Here is a 9,290-nt window from a genome sequence, read left to right on the forward strand (position 1 = left end):
CAGTGCAAAGTGACAACCTAGTGGATATAAAACAAGACTGCTCTGAAGTGGAAGCAATTTACACCCACTTAGCACCAGTGCAAATAGCAGCACAGGGTCAGAGCAACAGAAAATCAGGCCCCAAGAAATTTGGAGATGCAGAACACAGAAAACAAAGCCCTGATTGTTACTCAGCGACCTATGCAATGCAAGCAATGCCAAGATGGATACATTTCTTACCTGCACACAAATGCTTGCAAGAGTCTCTCCGAAAATTATTGATTGTATAATTTAGATAGAGACTTGGAAACTGCTGCCATGATTCCTTGTAAAGTTGCTGCACTATGGTGGTCTCTTTAGAGTGTTTTTTTTTCCTGTTGTTCATTTCACAGTCAGGAGAGAGGAGTATCCCTCCATCACTCTCTCCTGCCACACACAAAAAAACATTTAAAAAAATAGATGATTTTCTATGAATAGCTATACAGTCAGTGGGAAAGTAACTTAGGGTATGTCTACACTACAGCGCTAATTCGAACTAACTTAGTTCGAATTAGTTAATTCAAACTAAGCTAATTCGAACTAGCACAGCTAGACTTAAAAACTAGTTCGAATTAGCGTTTTGCTAATTCGAACTAGCGCGTCCACACTGATTGAACGCAGGGGCACATTTAAGGGCAGCTGAAACCGGTTCTAGCAGGGCATCAGGTCAGTAGTTGCTTTGTGTGGCTGCTGTGTGAGGCTATCTGAGGCTCGTGCTTAAAGGGACCCCCCCGGACAGCCAGTTCTCAGCTTTTCCTGCTTGCTTGCCTACCTCACCGAGGGACAGCAAAGCGTTTTTCTCTGCACCGTCTGTGTCGGTGCTTCCCTTCGGGGACACCGCCACAGGTGGCAACATGGAGCCAGAGCTCACCCTTCACTTTCTGGTGCAGTTTCTGGACTTGCTGCTGCAAGCCTGCCAGCTATGGGTGGAGGCTGCCGTGCACCACCCGCGGCTCCTGTACATTTCAAAGGGAGAGACTCATGGTTCCACAGGTGGCTCTTGTACATTTCAAAGGGAACGGAGCAGCAGTTGGGACCGGCACGAACAGGACTGTTTCAACCCTTATTCGTGCCTTAAGCTCGCTCCCTCCAGCACCGGTTCCTGCTCTTCCCCCTTGCTGCCTCTGTCTGATAGAGGCAGCAAGTGGAGGGGAAGTGACTAGTCAAGTTCCTACTCGAATACCCGATAAACATTTGCTTATTGGGTAGTCGACTAATCGCTTACATCCCTAGTTGAAAGGGCTTGCAGCTCCTGGCCCTGCCACTAACACCTTGCCTGGGAGCTGGGAAGGCACAAACCCTTTCAACTGCTTCTATTTAAAGGGCTCACATCTTCTCCGTGGCTGCTAATACCTTACCTGGCAGCCACGGGGAAGGTGCGAGCCCCTTAAATAAAAGCAGTTGAAAGGGCTCATGCCTCCCCAGCTCTCAGGCAACTGGTTGGGGGTGAGACTGGGAGCTGCCACACTGGCTGGATGAAAGAGCTTAGTAGGCTGGATCCGGCCCACTGACAGGCTCTTGCCCAGCCCTCTTCTAATCCAAAGTGAAATTATTTTGGGGACAGTCATCTTCCTGAGCAGGGGATGGCTTCCACCAGCTAATGGGACTTTTTTTTTCTATTAAGAACCTACTGCTCCAGTGACATATTATATGATCCCTGCCTTTACCCAGAACCTCACAATCAAAGAAAATGTAAAACCTCACCAGGACTGCATTGTAGAGGTGCTCACTTATCACAAGGACTAACATGGTATAAATAAATAGGGCAAATGGCTTGTTTATGTCATAAGCCACACTATGTCAATGTGATTTCTGATAACCCCTCGTAAGTTAATATTTTATTCTTTGTCCTATCGTGTTCATCCCATTCGGAAAAGAAATCTCACAACAGGAAAAACACACAAACAAATGGGTGTTACAAACCATACAAATCAGAAAGCAACATTGATTTGTCCTTTTCATGTGTGTTCATTTTTTTAATTGTATCCTTTGGTATATATGGTTGTGACAATTTTCTTCCACTACAGGCAGTCCCCGGGTTACGTACAAGACAGGGACTGTAGGTTTGTTCTTAAATTGAATCTGTATGTAAGTCGGAACTGGCGTCCAGATTCAGCCGCTGCTGAAACTGACCAGCAGCTGACTACAGGAAGCCCGAGGCAGAATTGCCTGTATTTGATCTGAGGAAGTGGGTCTGGCCCACGAAAGCTCATCACCTAATAAACCATCTTGTTAGTCTTTAAAGTGCTACATAGTCCTGTATTTTGTTTCAGCTACACCAGACTAACACGGCTACATTTCTATCACTATTCAACATTTCAAAGGCATTTTAAAAGGGCCACGGTGTTTCTTAGAGTTAGAGCGCCACCTGGCGTTTTAGAAGATATGGTAAAAAGAGAATACAAGCACTTTTTAGAAGGGCATCTCTCAGGGTATGTCTATACTTCAGAGAAGATTGAAGCTGCTACTTTCGATCATCCAGGGTTTGAATTAGCAGGTCTAGTGAAGACATGCTAATTCAAACTGAGAGAGGCGCGCCGGTCAATTCCGGTCATCCTTGTTCCACAAGGAGTAAGGAAAGTCTAAAGGAGTGTTCTCCCTTTGACTTCCTGCAGTGTGGACAGTGCCAAAAGCTGAGTTAAGGTACTTAGACTTCAGCTATACATTAACGTAGCTAAAGTTGCAGATCTTAATATGAACTTATCCCATAGTGTAGATACACCCTCAGTGTTTGATTCAAGGTGTTTTGGTATTCCAGCTGTCCCCGGGTTGTTTTTTGCTTTTCAACCCACATTCTGCATCCTTTTTGTCATGGATAAATCCAAACGATCACAGAACAGCTTTTCCCTTATTACAATGTAAGGTGAGAGACTGTTGAATAGTCTAAAAGAAAAAAAGGACATTCTGAGGACAGGCAAAAACCATCCTACACTGCAGAATTCCTAGCCCTTCTTTGTTTCCTTCTAGATATTCTCCAACCATAAGTAGGAGATTTCAACCCTAGGAGAATAAATAAAATGCTCATTCGCACTAAACACAGTATCCCTAACTCTAAAGACGTCATAATTGAACGTGTGCTTCAACCATCTCACACACCAAAAAAAGTTTTGTTCTGCAAAATAAATGATTAGCATTACAACTTAGAAATGTAATGTCCTCTAATGAGGGTTTAAGGAGACATAAATCCTATTGGAAGGGAAAGAGAATCACCAATGGTTGGGATCACACTTGAACACACTACGAACTGATGCAAACACAGCTACAGAAGGAGTCACAGGCTAGGGGAGAGAGCAAGGTGCTGCTACAAGTGACACTGGCAACTGAATAACTGGTGTTTTTCTAACTCAGTCAGCACTTATAGAATGCTCCAGAATGGTGTGGAAAGTACCAAACAACAAAATGTACAGAGGATTTATTAGGTCTGCCTTTCCATCTCTCCCCCAGCTATAGTAAAAGTACAGACAGTTGTGTGCAGAGCACATGCACAGAGAAGGTGGGTAAAACCAGAAAATGTTTTTTGATGGAAGTTGCAATTTAACAGGAATTTATTGCTTAGAATACAGAATGATAACACGCAAGAACAAAACCAGAAACAAGACAAAGCAGGCTGCTCCCTAAATCAGATAGGCACAACTCACTCCCCTTATTTTAGACTGCCTGGCTACGGACTCACTGCTAGTCCCATGATTCTCTATTGATTCCTTAGACAGGAAGCATGATGAGCAGACCACCCTGCTCTTACAGAGCACACATACAGAGGAGTGTTATTTGGCCAAGTATGCACCATTACTTTCTCTCCACGTAAGGAGGTGTCTACACAGCAAAGTTTGTTCGGAACTACTTCACGTGCTCATAGAATCATAGAACCATAGAGCTGGAAGAGACCTCAGAAGGTCATCAAGTCCAGCCCCCTGCTCTAGGCAGGACCAATCCCACTAAATCAACCCGGCTAGGGCTTTGTCAAGCCAAGACTTAAACACCTCTAGGGATGGAGACTCCACTACTTCCCTAGATAACCCATTCCAGTGCTTCACCACCCTCCTAGGGAAATAGTTTTTCCTAATATCCAACCTGGACCTCTCCCATCACAACTTAAGACCATTGCTCCTTGTTCTGCCATCTGTCACTACTGAGAACAGCCTTTCCCAGTCCTGTTCCCAGTCCAAGCGAGGGCCAGCAGCTAGCTCTCTGCGCACATGGCTGCAATCAGGCTGAGTCACAGCCTGCTGCGCCCTCACTAAAAAGAGATGTGCCAGGACTGAGGTTGCTGTGGCCACAGCATAGAGTGCTAACCACTATATGGTCACGGCTGAGCCTCAGGCCCTGCCATGGCTGAGCAAGAAACCCTCAGTTCTGCACTCACACACAGGCCGCTTCCCTCACCTAGACCTGGGGATAGTCCTCAAGTAGGGTTTCCAGGTGTCTGGTATTGACCTGGACAGTCCGGTATTTTCACCTCCTGTCCGGTAAAAAAAATTCAGAAAATACTGGACACTTAAAATGTCCGGTATTTTGGTTTTTTTCCCTGCCAGGAGGTAAAAATACCGGACACCTGACAACCCTACAACACATTCAGCAACTGGGCCCAGCCCCCGGCCTTACCCCACCCCACCCCCGGACCCACTGCTTACCTGGTTCCACAGGGAAGCTGCATTCTGGCTTGTTCAAGAAAACAAAATGGCCACCGGCAAAAAGCCTAAAGACCAAGAGAAAGCAATGTCTACCCTGGGTCTTAGTGCTCAACTTTTCCCCTATTCCTATCCCTATTCTGAGTCTGCATGCACTGAAAGGGGCCATGCTGTTTTAATGCTGTTTTATTTTAAACAATTTTTTTTTTTGGCTCAACAATTTCGGTCTCCCCCTTTTTTTCCCCCTTAACAGAATTTTTTCCCAGTGTTTTTTTTTTTGGGAGGAGGAGGGGTTTCGTTATTTTTTGGTTAAACCAACTGGCGACCCTATTCTCAAGTCTCCCTGGCACTCTCACACTCAACATCATTCCAAAAAGAAAAAAGAGCGGAGGCCGGCCTGCTGCCGCTCTGCTTTTCTCTCTTCCTCGCCACCCCCTTTGGCTGGGCCGTTGTCCTCATGCCCTCGGCCAGAATCTTTCCTTCTGCCACTGTGCAGCGTGCGCTTGACAGCCACGTCTCGCAGTGAGGCTTTCCCGAGGGTAAGCCGGAGGCTTTGCAAGGTCCTTGTCTCTCAGCGGGTAAAAATCACCCTGTTGGGGTAGGAGTGCTGGTTGCCAAACTGGGAGGAGAGGGGCGAGAAAGCTGCTGGCCAGCCAGGCGGAATTTCTTTCTCTCCTCACAAAAAGGGGGCAGCAGAGGCAGCAGCACTCTCCCATCAGGGAATTGAACCCTGGTCTCCCATGTAATAGGCAAGAATACATGCTACTATGCTAATGAGGAAAGGAGCAGGGGGTCATTTTTCAGCCTCCTCTCCCAGGCCACTTATGGACACTAGACCCCCACAGCACCAGCTGCGCTGGGCAACACCACTGTGTGACAGATTGGGCCGGGTCTGGGCACCGCTGAGGGCATCCACACAGGGCAAATTGCTCAAAACTCGGGACTCCTTACAGCCCGAGACTGGAGACCTTCCAAACAGGTCACAAACCAGTCACACTGAGCACTTCAGCTGCCAGTCTGGCCAGCCAGAAGCCTCAGGAGCAAAACCCCTCTGACATCCCAGATCTTCCTGTGCCCCAATCAGCCCTGGGCCTGCGCACAGGTGAGGGGTTACAGAACCCAATCTCATCTACCCTAAATGTGTTCTTCTGGTCCCAAAAAACCAGCCACAGGTCCCAATCAATTTTCACTTTGGATATTACCCACAAGATAACACTGGGCCAATCCTTTAGAATCTAAAATCTAAATGTTTATTATTAAAAGAAAGAAAAGCATGAGAGTAAGGGTATGTCTACACTACAGCACTAATTCGAATTAGTTAATTCGAACTAAGCTAATTCGAACTAGTGCATCTAGACCTAAAAACTAGTTTGAATTAGCATTTTGCTAATTTGAACTAGCATGTCCACATTGAGTGGACCCTGAACCGAAGTTAAGGCTGGCTGGAAGCAGTGCCAGCAGGGCATCAGGTTAGGACTTAGAGTGTGGAGCTGCTGCCTCAGGCTAGCCGAGGGCTGTGCTTAAAGGGACCCGACCCCCACCCCGGACAGACAGTTCTCAGGGGTGCCCCGCTTGCTTGTCTAACTCGATGAGGGACAGCAAAGCAGTCCTGTCTTGGAGTGCCCTGAGTGCCCACACTTGGCATATCACAGCACTCGGCCATCAGCCCAGCTGCACTTTCCACAGGCTGCCATCCAGGGGGGGTCAATCGGGGAGCTGCAGGAGAGTTTCCACCCCGAGGAGCCCGCAGAGCCACCCCAGTCCTCCCCATCGGGAGCTCGTGCCCTATTCCTCCCTCACTTCCTTCCACTTACCCCTTCCTGCCCCCCTTCCTGATGTACAAAATAAAGGACACGTGTGTTCAAAAATAGAAACTCTCTTTATTGAACAAAACTGGGGGGAGGGATTAACCTCTGGGGAGACTGGGAAAAGGAGGTGGGAGAGGGGAAGAGAGAGGGTGGGAGAGGGGAGGGGAAAACCTGGGAGGAGGGAGCTGGAAGAGGGAAGCCGGGGAAGAAGGACGAGAGGAAGTATCAAAGTTCCATATCTGTGTACAGATGTGATCTCCTCACCCCAGAAAAGATATTTTGGCCTTGGAAAGGGTTCCGAAAATGGCAACTAAAATGATCAGGGGTTTGGAACAGGTCCCATATGAAGAGAGGCTAGAGACTGGGACTTTTCAGCTTAGAAAAGAGGAGACTGAGGGGGGGATATTATAGAGGTCTATAAAAGCATGAGTGGTGTGGAGAGGGTGCATAAAGAAAAGTTCATTAGTTCCCATAATATAAGGACTAGAGGACACCAAATGAAATGAATGGGTAGCAGGCTTCAAACTAATAACAGAAAGTTCTTCTTCACAAAGCAAATAGTCAACCTGTGGAACTCCTTGCCGCAGGAGGCTGTGAAGGCTAGAACTATAACAGAGTTTAAAGAGAAGTGAGATAAAGTCATGGAGGTTGGGTCCAGGAAGTGCTATTAGCCAGGGGGTAGAAATGGTGTCCCTGGCCTCTGTTTATGGAAGGCTGGAGATGGATGGCACGAGACAAATGGCTTGGTCATTGTTTCGGTCCATCCCCTCCAGGGTCCCTAGTGTTGGCCACTGTCAGCAGACAAGCATTTGGGCTAGATGGACCTTTGGTCTGACCCAGTACAGCCATTCTAAGCTCAGGGCTCAGGGTCGGGGGTCTCACTGAACCACCCTGATTTTCATGCAAACCTGCTCCTGGGTGGCCAGGCTGGCAGCTATCCTGCCCTAAACGGCCACTTTCCTGTGCTTAGTGCGGAGGTCGTGGATGAGGTCCACGATGTCCGCACTAGACCAGGTGGGCACCTGCCTCTTGTGGACCTGGGTAGGCTCCCGGGAGCTGCCAGCCTGGCACAGGCACCGTAGCCAGCCCGTGCCTCTTTAAGGGCTCCGGGGCCGGGAGGGGGGCAGACGAGTTTCCATGGTGGTGCCCAGAGTGGCCACCAGGGAAAGCTGGGGAGGGCTAGCCTCCCACTAGTTTGAATTAAGTGGCTACACAGCCCTTAATTCGAACTAGTTAATTCGAACTAGGCTTAGTCCTTGTAGAATGAGGTTTACCTAGTTCGTATTAAGCGCTCCGCTAGTTCGAATTAAGTTCGAACTAGTGGTTTGCCTGTGTAGCGCCTATCAAAGTTAATTCGAACTAACGTCTGTTAGTTCAAATTAACTTTGTAGTGTAGACATACCCTAAGGTTGTTAAGGAGAATATATTACATGCATTGAATCACCAAGTTCTCAATGCAGGCTCTTAGCATAAGAACATAAGAACGACCGTACTGGGTCAGACCAAAGGTCCATCTAGCCCAGTAGCCTGTCTGCTGACAGTGGCCAGTAACCAGGTGCCCCAGAGTGGGTGGATAGAAGACAATGATCAAGCAATTTGTCTCCTGCCATCTTTCTCCAGCCTTTGACAAACAGAGGCCAGGAGCACCATTCCTTACCTTCTGGTCCCGGGAAGAGGCGGAGGTTTGGGTGGCAGCGGGTGGCTGGTTCATGCCGTGCCAGGTGCAGGGTCTGCTGGCTGGGTGCTGGCAGGCTTGCACCTGGCACGGGCACCGTAGCCAGACCGTGCCCCTTTAAGGATTCCAGGGCCGGGAGGGGGGCAGACGAGTTTCCCTGGTGGTGCCCAGAGTGGCCACCAGGGAAAGCTGGGGAGGGCTAGCCTCCCACTAGTTCGATTTAAGTGGCTACACAGCCCTTAATTCGAACTATTTAATTCGAACTAGGCGTTAGTCCTCGTAGAATGAGGTTTACCTAGTTCGAATTAAGTGCTCCGCTAGTTCGAATTAAGTTCAAACTAGCGGTTTGCCTGTGTAGCGCCTATCAAAGTTAATTCGAACTAACGTCTGTTAGTTCGAATTAACTTTGTAGTATAGACATTCTCTAACATCCCTAATTCAGAGATTCCTATAAGCCAGATTTACTTTTCTGGGGTACTGGTATTAGTGGATTTTATGGACCTCCTTTGGCTCTGGCGTGGGTAGAAAAAAAGGAGTTCATTGTGTAGGACAGGACCGCCAATGTGTGGGATAGGATGGGGTTCAGAATTTGTGTGGCAGGTGGGATTCAGAAGGGGGGGACGTTGCGAGGTCTGGGTGAGAGGTAGGGTGCAGAGACAGGCTGGGGGTAGGGTCTGTGGCCACAAGTGAGGGTGCAGGAGGGGGTTTGGGGCAGGGTATCTGGCCAGGAGGGAAGAGTGCAGGAGTAAGGGAGGGTGTCAGACCAAGCTAGAAATTGCAGAGCCAGCCCAGACCCTTTTGGCGCCCCGGGCCCAGGCACACGGCACCACCCCTGGGTGCACGGCGCATGCTCGGGACTGCCCCTTCATGGTGTGCTGGACTGCCCCCAGGGCGCACGGCACATGCGCTGCCCAGCCCAGCCCGGCCACCGCTGCTGGTACGTGCGCCAGAATGTGCAGGGCCCCGTGGCCATGGGGGGTAGGCGCTGCTGGCCGGCGCCGCGGGGCCGGTGCTGTGGAAGCCGGGCGCGCGGCACCTGATGGCAGCTGTAAGGGATGCCACGCGCCCCTTACAGCTGCCATCAGGCGCCCTCCATCAGTTGGCATCCTGGGCAGCTGCCTGGCTCGCCCATGCCTCAGTCCGGCCCTGGGAATGTGGGGT

This window comes from Pelodiscus sinensis, chromosome 1 (assembly GCF_049634645.1).
Source record: "Pelodiscus sinensis isolate JC-2024 chromosome 1, ASM4963464v1, whole genome shotgun sequence".
In the NCBI taxonomy this organism is placed as follows: domain Eukaryota; kingdom Metazoa; phylum Chordata; order Testudines; family Trionychidae; genus Pelodiscus; species Pelodiscus sinensis.